Genomic DNA, 12530 nt, shown 5'->3' with positions numbered 1-12530 from the left:
CCACCACCCGCCCCCTCCCCGCCACCCCCAAGGCTGCTGCAAATTTGCCATCCTTTGTTTCTTAACATAGAAGATAGGAGCAGGAGTCGGCCATTCGGCCCCTCGAGCCCGCTCCGCCATTCAATGAGATCATGGCTGATCATCCAAATTCAGTACCCTGTCCCTGCTTTCTCCCCATATCCCTTGATCCCTTTAACCTCAAGAAATATATCCAACTCCTTCTTGAATATATTTAATGAATTGGCCTCAACTGCCTTCTGTGGTAGAGAATTCCACAGGTTCACCACTCTCTGGGTGAAGAAATTCCACCTCATCTCTGTCCTAAATGGCTTACCCCTTATCCTTAGACTGTGACCCCTGGTTCTGGACACCCCAGCCATCGGGAACATCCTTCCTGCATCTAGTCTGTCCAGTCCTGTTAGAATTTTATAAGTTTCAATGAGATCCCCTCTCATTCTTCTAAACTCCAGCGAATATAAGCCTAATCGACCCAATCTCTCCTCATACGTCATTCCTGCCATCCCAGGAATGAACCTGTCCCATTAACATCTCCTTTTGCCTTGAATAGCTCTTAATGTTTCTTTACCTCTCCTGCCTTCTATCCTATCACAGACCTTCCCTCTTGTTCTTTCATCCCCCTCCCCCCTTTCCCAGCCCCTAAACTTGCTTAAAAATCTGCTCCATTTCCTGCCTTTTTCCAGTTCTGATGAAAAGTCATCGACCTGAAACGTTAACTCTGTTTCTCTCTCCACAGATGCTGCCTGACCTGTTGAGTATCTCCAGCATTTTCAGTTTTTATTGCAAATTTGTACACAGTTCTAAAAAAAAACAGCTGGAAAAAAAAAACTGGTCTCGGCAAAAGTGACCACGAAGCTGTCGGATTGTCGTAAAAACCCAAGCCATGGAAGGAGTTCAGCGAAGATTCACCAGGCTGATACAGGAAACTTTGGTTTATCCGGAGGTTGTATGTCCGGAAACCTCGATCTAACAGCAGAAATCAGCAGCCGTTTTGGTTAGGTTTTTTTTCTTCTCCTAGCATTTTTTTTAACAGTCAGGCTCTGGAAAGCATCTCTGTAGCTTAGCAACAGCTTCAGAGATGCTTCCAAGGTACAGGCCGAGTGTTTACAAGCTGTTGCTAAGCAACAGTGTTTGTTGTCAGATACGGAGATGAAAACCTCCATATCCTTCAACATTAGCGCTGGTCTATCCGGAAGTTTTGATAGATCGGCAGCAGCTCGGTCCCGTCGGTGCCAGATATCGCGAAGTTTCCTGTACCTGGGATGGCAGGAATGATGTATGAGGAGAGATTGGGGCGATTGGGCTTATACTTGCTGGAGTTTAGAAGAATGAGAGGGGATCTCATTGAAACTTATAAAATTCTGACAGGACTAGACAGACTAGATGCAGGAAGGATGTTCCCGATGGTCGGGGAGTCCAGAACCAGGGGTCACAGTCTAAGGATAAGAGGTAAGCCATTTAGGACTGAGATCAGGAGGAATTTCTTCACCCAAAGAGTGGTGAACCTGTGGCATTCTCTACCACACAAGGCAGTAAAGGCCAATTCATTAAATATATTCAAGAAGGAGTTGGATATATTTCTTAAGGTTAAAGGGATCAAGGGGTATGGGGAGAAAGCAGGGACAGGGTACTGAATTTGGATGATCAGCCATGATCGCATTGAATGGCGGAGCAGGCTCGAGGGGCCGAATGGCCGACTGCTGCTCCTATCTTCTATGTTTCTATGTTGGTTCATTGATGTCCACTAAAGGGGAGGAAACCTGCCGCCCTCACCCGGCCTGGGCCGATATCTGACTCCAGTCCCACATCGACCTGGTTGACCCTTAACTGCCCTCCGAAGCGGCCTAGTGGGCCACTCTGCTCAAGGAAGCTAGGGACGGAAAATAAATGCCAGCGATGCCCAAATCTCGAGAATGAATAAAAACATAAACAATAGGTTGGCTTGAAATTATCTTTTTATGCAGCGAGTTGCCACGGTGTGGAAGGTGCTGCCTGGAAGGGCAGTGGAAGCAGATTCAGGGGAATTGGAGAAATACATGAAAAGGAAAAATTCGCAGGGCTTGTGGGGAAAGAGCGGCGGGCGGGGGGGTGGGGGAGTGGGACTAATTGAATGGCTGAATGGCCTCCATCTAAAATTGTATAAGAGAGGGAGGACTTTGAACAAAACATACACCCCAAAGACTTCTACCCTTGTTAAATTTCACAGCAAACATTAGCACCATTAGATTTACCAGCATGGTTCCAGGGATGGGGGGATCTTAGCTACTAGGACAGGCTGGAGAAGCTGGATTTGTTTTCATTAGAGCAAAGGAGGTTGCGGGGTGATTTGATAGAGTTGTACAAGATTATGACGGGTTTGGATAGGCTAGACAGGGAAAGGCTGTTCCCACTAGTTGATGGTACAAGGACTAGGGGACATAGATTTAAAGTTTTGGGCAAGAGATAAAGGGGGGATGTGAGTAAAAACTTTTTTACACAGCGAGTGGTGATGACCTGGAACTCGCTGCCGATGGAAGTGGTGGAAGCGGAGACACTGAATTCAATTCAATTCAATTTTATTTGCCATATGTACTAGTACAATGGAATGCTTACTCCCCGTAGGGACACGTCAGCTATTTTTACAGCGCCGCATTCAGAAAGTCAATTCTTTGGCATCCAATGGCAGTGGGAGCACGATGTCCCTCAGCCGCTCCGTCCTCCTCGTCACCGCGGCCTCCTCCTCACTGTTGCCGGCTCAGCTCCACGTGTGGTGGCCTGCTTCTCCCGCTCACCCTCTGGCCACCATTCCCGGCTCCCCTCCTCCCAGTCGGACTGCGAGTCATTGTGGCTGCTACTGCTGCTCGATGCGCTGCGCTGCCTCCGCCTGACTCGCCGAACACATCCTCCGGTCGCCGCGGCCTCCACCTCACCGTCGCCGGCTCCACGGTCCGAGGGCCTGGGCCTGCTTCTCCCACTTCCCGTCTGGCCTCTGGCCGCCATGCTCTGCTCCCCTCCTCCCAGACGGAATACTTCCCCTCTGAGGAGCAGCCAGCCGACGTGCTTTAGCAGGGCGACGTGGCTGCTGCTGCGTCCCGATGCGCTGCGCTGCCTCCGCCCGACTCGCCGAACACCTCGCTCCGGTTGTTTTCAAGGGGAGACTGGATAGGCACTGGAGGGAAATAAACTTGCAGGGCTACAGCGGAGGAATGGGACTGACTGGATGGCTCTACAGAGAGCCGGCACAGACTCGATGGGCCAAATGAAAGACTTGCATTTCTATAGCACCTTTCACAACCACTGGATGTCTCAAAGCGCTTTACAGCCAATGAAATACTTTTGAATGTAGTCACTGACTTCTGATGACGGCAATCAATTTACACACAGCAATGCAATAATGATCAGACAATCTGTTTTTTTTAAGTACAGTAATATTGTTTGAGGGATAATCATTGGCCCAGGAAATCCTCCCCTGCTCTTCTTCGAAATATTGCCGTGGGATCTTTTACACCACCTGAGAGCGCAGACAGGGCCTCAGTTTAACATCTCATCTGAAAGACGGATCCTCTGACAGTGCTGCACTCCCTCAGTGCTGCACTGGGAGTGTCAGCCTAGCTTTATGTGCTCAAGTTTCTGGAGTGGGATTTGAACCCACTACCTTGTGACTCAGAGGCGAGTGTACTACCCACTGAGCCCCAGCTGACACCGAATGGCCTCCTTCTGTGCCGTTATGACTCTATGACCTCATTACTCAGGAATGATCACCTTTAGCGGGAGACCTTTATATGAGTGAGAAAGACTCATAGCATCAGTGGGTTGCAATGTACTGTAAGAATTTCCAGTGAAGACAGGAATAAACTGGTAACGCAGCTCATTATAGATTTTCTCTGGAGCTAAATTATCTGGAATGTTTTATGGTACAACAATAAGTTGGCTGGAGCGAGATCATGTTTCCCAGCAGACACTGTCAGAAGGCAACAGCCTATCACTGGCACTATGCTACCAGTTGAGTTTCCGAACACAGAGTGTAAACTGCAACCTTCCTAAATGCGTGGGAGAATTTTCTGATTTAAATTCTCGGCAGAATTACAGAAATGTAGGGCACTGCAGTACGTTCCTTGTGAAATGGATACAGGGCTATGGGGAGAGAACAAGAAGGGTATTGGATTAGTGTAGCAAAAGAGCTGGCCCAGAAAAGAGGGGACGAATGACCCCCCTTCTGTGCTGTAAACTTCCCTGCTTCTCAGAGTTGAAATACCCTGTTTCGGTATGCAAATGCCAGTCTTATAGGATAAATTAACGACATTAGCCAACAAATGGGGTTTGGGGCAGGAGTGTCTAAGTTTCTTATCTCTATATCCATGTCCTCTCCATCACCAAGACCGCCCTCCGTAGTGCCGCCTGTCTCCGCCCCCTGCCTCAGCCCATCAGCTGCTGAAACCCTCGTCCATGCCCTTGTCACCTCCAGGGTTGACTATTCCAATGCACTCCTGGCCGGCCTCCCACCTTCCACCCTCGATGAACTTCTGCTCATCCAAAACTCTGCTGCCCGTATCCTAATTTCCAACAAGTCCCGTTCACCCATCACCCTCTGTGCTCGCTGATGGACATTGGCTCCCAGTCCGGCACTGCCACAAATTTTAAATTGGCATTCTCGTGTTCAAATCCCTTCATGACCTCGCCCCTCCCTCTCTGTAACCTCTTCAGTGTCAGCCGTGTCTCAGTGGGTAGCAGTACCCTCGCCTCTCAGTCAGGAGGTTGTGGGTTCAAGTCCCACTCCAGAGACTTGAGCACAAAAATCTAGGCTGACACTCCCAGTGCAGTGCTGAGGGAGTGCTGCACTGTCGGAGGTACCATCTTTCAGATGAGATGTTAAACGGAGGCCCCGTCTGCTCTCTCAGGTGGACGTAAAAGATCCCGTGGCCACTATTTCGAAGAAGAACAGGGGAGTTTATCCCTCAACCAACATAACAAAAACAGATTATCTGGTCGTTATCACATTGCTGTTTGTGGGAGCTTGCTGTGCGCAAATTGGCTGCTGCATTTCCTACATTACAGCAGTGACTACACTTCAAAAATACTTCATTGGCTGTAAAGCTCTTTGAGACGTCTGGTGGTCGTGAAAGGCGCTATAGAAATGCAAGTCTTTTTTTTCTTTTTTTTTCTTCCAACGTTCCCTGGAATTTATTTTTTGGGCTGCACGGCCCCTATAACCAACCGGCTGTGCTTCCCATTTAAAATTCCGCACACATGTGGTTTTTTCCCAATTGAAAAGCCGGCTCACCGGCTGCGCCGTGCGGCCGCGCACCTTAAAGAGATGGTTGCCTACAAACCTCCGCGGTCTGTGCACTCCTCCAAATTCCGGCCTCTAGCGCAGCCCCGATTTTCTCCCATTCTCTGGATTTGCATATCCAGTTACGTAACCCCTGCACTGTCGCACTCCATTAGGTGGCTTCTGTTTAATCACCAGGTATTAAGTGTTCTTCCAGGAAAGTGTAATTCGACTGGTACCTGTATTCCTGGCAGGCTCATTAATATCAGGGAGTTGCCGGGAGTGAGATCTATATATGAATACTAAAAGGACCAGGTACATCGGGCAGCACGGTGGCATAGTGGTTAGCACTGTTGCCTCACAGCGCCAGGGACCTGGGTTCGAAGCTGGCCTCGGGTGACTGTCTGTGTGGAGTTTGCACATTCTCCCCATGTTTGCGTGGGTTTCCTCCGGGTGCTCCGGTTTCCTCCCACAGTCCAAAGATGTGCGGGTTAGGTTGATTGGCTATGATAAATTGACCCTTAGTGTTAGGGGGATTAAATACGTGGGGTTACGGGGATAGGGTGGGATACCGATGTCAGGCTTACCGGTCTATAATTCCCTGTTTTCTCTCTACCACCCTTCTTAAATAGTGGGGTTACATTAGCTATCCTACAATCCATGGGAACTGTTTCAGAGTCTATAGAATTTTGGAAGATGACCAGCAATGCATCTATTATTTCTAGGGCCACTTCCTTAAGTACCCTAGGATGTAGATTATCAGACCCTGGGGATTTATCGGCCTTCAATCCCTTCAATTTCCCTAACACCATTTCCCTACAAATACTGATTTCATTCAGTTCCTCCCTCTCATTAGACCCTATGTTCCCCGACATCTCTGGGAGCTTATTTGTGTCCTCCTTTGTGAAGACAGAACCAAAGTATATATTTAATTGGTCTGCTATTTCTTTGTTCCCCATTATATATTCCCCTGATTCTGACTGCAAGGGACCTACGCTTGATGTGGCAGGTTTGGGCCAGTACCGCATAGATTTACATATTATTTACAGTGCAGAAACAGGTAATTCAGCCTAATGGGTCCAAGCTCCTTCCACCTCTCTTCATTTCACTCTATCAAGATATCCTTCTATTCCTGGTGTTTATGCTCCACACGAGCCTCCTCCCACCCCCTCTTCATCTCACCCCATCAGCATAACCTTCTATTCCCTTCTCCCTCATTTGTTTATCCCTTATAGCTTCCCCTTAAAGGCATCTATACTATTCGCCTCAACCACTCCCTGTGGTAGCGAGTTCCACATTCTCACCACTCTCTGGGTAAAGAAGTTTCTCCTGAATCCCCTCTTGGATTCATTATTGATTTAGTGTTTAGGATTGATTAATACGCTTGAACTAGGTATCGATTATGCTTTTTCAGGACTTCCTCGGTCTAATATTGGTGGCTATTAGCTCTTGGGGGCATGGGGGGAGGTGAGTGCTGTTCACTGTGTACAATTCGATGGCTCCTTATAGCCATCAGCCTCTCCACTGAAAGGGCGCGATCGAGCAAAACTATTTGGTTTAACGAGGCAAAATATTCAGGATTGCTTCATATTACAGTTATAGGTTATGGCAGAAGAAAAACTGGCAGAACAAGTCTCGTCCGGCAGAAGCACACCTATCGCAAAGGGCAAACACCGTGCGGCATTGATGGATTGCTGAGGCATCCGTGGACGAGATCAGAAGCATTTCCGTATTCGTGCTTAACAACAACAGCAACGTGCATTTATATAGCGCCTTTTACACTGCAAAAATGTCCCAGGGCGCTTCACAGGCGCGTTATTAAAAAGAAATCTGACATCGAGCCACAGAAGGAGATATTCGGACAGGTAAAACCAAAAGCTTGGTCAAAGAGGTCGGTTTTAAGGAGTGCCTTAAAGGAGGAGAGAGAGAGGTAGCGAGGTGGAGAGGTTTAGGGAGGGAATTCCAGAGCTTAGCGCCCAGGCAACAGAAGGCACGGCCACCAATGGTGGAGCGATTAAAATCGGGGGATGCGCACGAGGCCAGAATTGGAGGAGCGCAGAGATCTCGGAGGGTTGTAGGGCTGGAGGAGGTTACAGAGATAGGGAGGCCACATGGCCACAGAGGGATTTGAACACAAGGGCGAGAATTTTAAAATCGAGTTTTGCCGGACCGGGTGCTAACGTAGGTTTGGAGGAGCGTCTTAAAGGAGGAGAGAGAGGTGGAGAGGCGGAGAGGTTTAGGGAGGGAATTCCAGAGCTTAGGGCCCAGGCGGCTGAAGGCACGGCCGCCAATGGTGGGGCGATGGAAATCAGGGATGCAGAAAGTCTCAAGGTAGTATACAAAAACAGTCCTTCCCTGATCGTGCAGGCTCACAAAATCCAAAAAGAGCACAAGCCAGTGAATAGGAAACACAAGCCCAAATAGGACTGAGCTGTTTGTGCCTCGAGTGATTAGCCGCCAGGGCTCAGGGTAGGGGTGGCCAACCCTCCGGGATTGGCCTGGAGTCTCCAGGAATTGAAGATTAATCTCCAGGAGACTGCCGCCTGCAAAACCCCGGGGAGAAAAACAATAAGTGGCAGTAAAAATAATTGTGCGTGGGCTTTTAATTTAATTTTCTTGGAACCCTAGTTATAAAAATATTGGCGATGGGCTGTTTGATTGACAGTCAAGAATCATCCAATCAGGCGACGAAGAGTTTGTTAGCTTTCTGATTGGCCATGGGAAGGTGGGACGCCGCGAGGATGGACAGGTTGGGCGACCAATGACGGCAGTGCGGGGGGGGTGTCGGCGGTGGCTGGAGGTCACGTGATAAAACCTCCAGGACTATGTCCAATCAGAGTTGGCAACCTGAGTCCCCGGAGCCCAGGGTCAATATCCCAGTCCGATGTGACCTTACTCCCCGGTCCGAAAAAGGAACATCGGCGCTGGCAGGCAAAGGGAGAAATTGTGTGAAACAAAAATAAAGTAAAGTCATTGAACAGTTTTGTATGGGAAGATGAATCGCACATGGAAGCTGAGCAGAATATCTTCGACAGCTTTAGGCTGCCCTCTGGTGTTGTACAGCGCTTATAACAAACAACCCTCAAAGAGGGCTTGATAACTAAATCTGTACAACCAGTCCTTTCCTGGCTACAGCAATGCACGCTGTTGCCTAACTAGAAAGAAAGAACTTGCATTTACATAGTGCCTTTCACGATCTCAGGACGTCCCAAAGCGCTTTACAGCCAATGAGGGAGCGCGGCATTGTCGGAGGTGCCGTCTTTCAGATGAGACGTTAAACCGAGGGCCCCCGTCTGCCCCCTCAGGTGGGCGTAAAGGATCCCACGGCCGCTATTTCGAAGAAGAGCAGGGGGAGTTCTCCCCGGTGTCCCGGGGCCAATATTTATCTCCCAACCAACATCACCAAAAAACAGATGATTCGGTCATTATCGCATTGCTGTCTGAGGGAGCTTGCTGTGCGCCAATTGGCTGCCGCGTTTCCCACATTACAGCTTTCTTTCTTTTATTAAATATTTCAAACTTAAGGGCCCAATGGACAAGAGGCAAAAGCAGCAGGTGCTAAATTGTTCATGGACTCATTGGGGAATTTTAACCCCCGAGGATGGGCAATGATGGGGGGGGTTTAAAAATGTTAACAATGGGAAACCTGACCCCAGCCCGCCCACTTCCGGTTTTAACGGAGGTGGGTCGGTGGCGGGGGGGGTGCGGGGGGGCAACTAATCTGTTCTCCAGAGGCGGGCCCATCCTTAAAATATTTTAATGAGGGTGCTCCACATTTAACTCCTGCGGGCTGGTTTTCCGGATCTCGGGAAACCCGGCAGCTGAAGGGAGCGGAGAAGGGTCAGATCCAACAGGAAAGTGACTTTCCAGCATTGCTTGTGGGCCGGGGGGAGCAGGAGGGTTTCTCTCTCCTGGCCCCCCACCCCGCCCCATCAGCCCCCAGCCACCCTGTAAACCCTCCCCTCCGCGATCTGACCCCCTCAATCGCCTAAGCCCTCCTCAGCCCACAATCGTCCCCGCTATGTCCGAACTCCGATATCCGACTCACCCCCCCCGCCACCCCAATCCCATCTCCCCCACCCCAATATCCCCCTCACCTCCGCTCCACTCCCTGGCTGCCTGCCCGCACAACAGTCCCTCAATCTGGCTGGCTGCAGCCAGGGAAACAATTGGGAAAATTTTAAATCAGGCACTGCCATTAAATACAGCAGGCCCCCCCCCACCCCCGCCTCCCCGCACCCTTCGCGCTGCCCCATTAATATCAGGGCAATGTTCCCTCTAATTTGTATTTTAAGCGCGCGGTCCCTTTAAATTAGCTGCACGGTATCTTTTCCAGCGTTACAGTCGGTGCGTGGCCCCGCGCGGGACCTCCCGATCGCTGCGCGGCTCAGGGGGAAACGCTGTATCGAGGCCATTGCGTCGTAAGGAGAGAGCGACGAGAATCACATTGCGATACCGGCGCACCCGGCAAAGTTGGTCACGATGCAGGTTGCCACGGCAACGCGGGCAGAGCAAACACAGGCGTCGCGACCCACTTTATAATGGAATGCATAGTGCGCCGTGCTGGAGCTGGGTGACAATTAGTAAATGCTCGCTGCCTGACACTCTCATTCATCACTTTAATGAGCTCACAGCCACTGTCTCACAACACACAGGAGCAAGGCTGGTTACGTTGGCTGTGAGTTTGACTGCGTACCTGACTAGCACTGGCAAAAGAACCAGAGGAGACGCGAGGAAACATTTTATTTCACACAGCGCGTTGCTGTGATCTGGAACGCGCTGCCTGAAAGGGCGGTGGTGGAAGCAGATTGAATAGCAACTTTCAAAAGAGAATCGGATAAATACTTGAAGGAAAAAAAAATATTCAGGACTGTGGGGAACGAGCAGTGAGATGGGATTAATTAGCTTGCTCTACCAAAGAGCCGGCACAGGCACGATGGGCCAAATGGCCCCCTTCTGTGCTGTATCATTCTAAGATTCTATGAAATGGGGCCTACTGCAGGCTCGGGAACAGTTGGCATGGTTACGGCAAGTGATTTGGCATCATGTGACCTAAGATGGCGCCCAGTAACAACACCCGCAAACTTCGACACTTATGGGATGGCGAGGATGAGGAGTTTGGCCACCATTCAAATCATAAGAAAGCCTATTTTTAAAAATATATACGCATGTTTATTTACAAGAAATTAATTGTTCTGCTAGCTTGCTTTCCCCAGGCTGGAGAAAATACACATCACTATCTTGTATCCAAAAGGCCATTCCAATTATAACATTGCAAGTACACCTCGGTTTAAAATGAACAATTGGAATGGAATAACTCCCCTGCTCTTCTTCAAAGTACTGCCTGGGAAGGATCTTTTAAGTCCACCTGAGAGGGCAGACGGGGCTTTGATTTAGCGCCTCACCCGAAAGACGGCACCTCCGGCAGTGCAGCACCTCCCTCAGCATCAGCCTAGATTTTGTCAGTGGAGTGCGACTTGGAAACCCCAGCCTTCTGACTCTGAGGCAAGGCTGCTACCCACTGAGCTGGGGCCGGCACCAATTTTGCGCGCGCGGCTCATTGCATTCGTGGGCGGCTTCAGGCGCCACCTCCGCGCACATCCCGCGCACCAATAGAAGAACGTCCATAGCCGTCTCTTGTCACTAACTTAGGGTACTGTTGCATAAAGACAGTGTTGTGCCATTGTGCTCCCGTCCACCTCAGCATCACTTGAAATGAATAATTCCACACATGCAAGGAGGGCTACGGGGGGGATCGCGCAAGCGTACCGTGTGGGAGTAACCTGAGCTGATGACCTTTTCTATCAGCAAATGTGGGCTGGCGAGGCTCGAGTGCCCTTTGGTTTGGAAAGAACACAAACTGAATCCCCGGTTACACCAGTACATCTTGTGTACAGTGTTCTGCCTTATAATTGCAGGAGTTTCGTTTTGTTGCCGCCAGTAGGTGGCAGTAATTGGAAATAGCCAGTAGGGTCACTCAACAGGAAGTAGTATAGTGATAGCAAACAAAGAGGTCACATCAGCATGGAGCGTGCTGCAAGTTAATCCACTGTAATCTTACATTGTTACGCCTTCGAAAGCATTGCCTGTGAGTTGAATGGTTTCATTACATATTCATGTTTAGATGTTAGTTATATCTCCTGTATGTAACAAGGTGCATTTCTTTCTTTTGTCTTTCTCAGTTTTACTCCAACCCAATGCAACTGATTTGTATTGTTTCATTGACCTCATGCAAGTGTGGCATTATTAAACACCGGAGCTTGGACGCTACATCCTGACTCCCATGTCGTTATTGAAAGGAGTTTGGCTGGCTGTCTAACTGCATACAGACACATACACGTAGGGAGGACAGTACATACAGCATTGGATGGATGCGTGTTGAGCCCTCTAACTCTCTCACAGGTGCCTGTGTTGACGGATGCCCTCTTACACAAAGCGTAACTACCGGTAAGAAATATTATTTGATGCTGCTTTACGCGCGTAAGCACAGGGGACGAAACTTGCTGAGGATCGCAGCTAATCTCTTAAAGGGCAGCCGCACAGGTTAATCGCAGGTCAACAGTGCCTCTCAAACCTTCGACCTCTACCGCCTAGAAGGACAACAACTTGTATTTATATAGCGCCTTTAACAAGGTAAAAAGTCCCAAGGCGTTTCACAGGAGTGTTATAAGACAAAAAATTTGACACTGAGCCACATAAGGAGAGATTAGGGCAGATGGTCAAAAACTTAGTCAAAGAGGTAGGATTTAAGGAGCATCTTAAAGCAGGAGAGAGAGGTAGCGAGGCGGAGAGGTTTAGGCAGGGAATTCCAGAGCTTAGGGCCTTGGCAACAGAAGGCATGGCCGCCAGTGGTTGAGCGATTATAATCAGGGATGCTCAAGAGGGCAGAATTAGAGGAGCACAGATATCTCGGGAGGTTGTGGGGCTGAAGGAGATTACAGAGGGCAGCCAGCGCATGGGAACACCACCACCTCCAAGTTCCCCTCCAAGTCACACACCATTCCTGCCTTGGAAATATATCGGCCGTTCCTTCATCGTCGCTGGGTCAAGGAACTCCCTCCCTAACAGCACTGTGGCAGTACCTTCACCACACAGACAGCAGTGGTTCTCGAAGGGCGGCTCACCACCACCTTCTCGAGGGCAATTAGGGATGGGCAATAAATGCCAGCCTTGCCAGCGACACCCACACCCCAGGAACGAATATAAAACAAAATTCCTGCCAACTGACCTCTATAATTAGATAGAGTTTGAAGTGCGACAGTAA

Source organism: Somniosus microcephalus, chromosome 15 (genome assembly GCF_052327205.1).
Source record: "Somniosus microcephalus isolate GS21.2 chromosome 15, FLI_Smic_1.0, whole genome shotgun sequence".
In the NCBI taxonomy this organism is placed as follows: Eukaryota; Metazoa; Chordata; class Chondrichthyes; order Squaliformes; family Somniosidae; genus Somniosus; species Somniosus microcephalus.
The sequence above is the reverse complement of the archived record's forward strand: the minus strand, read 5'-3'. Positions refer to the sequence as shown.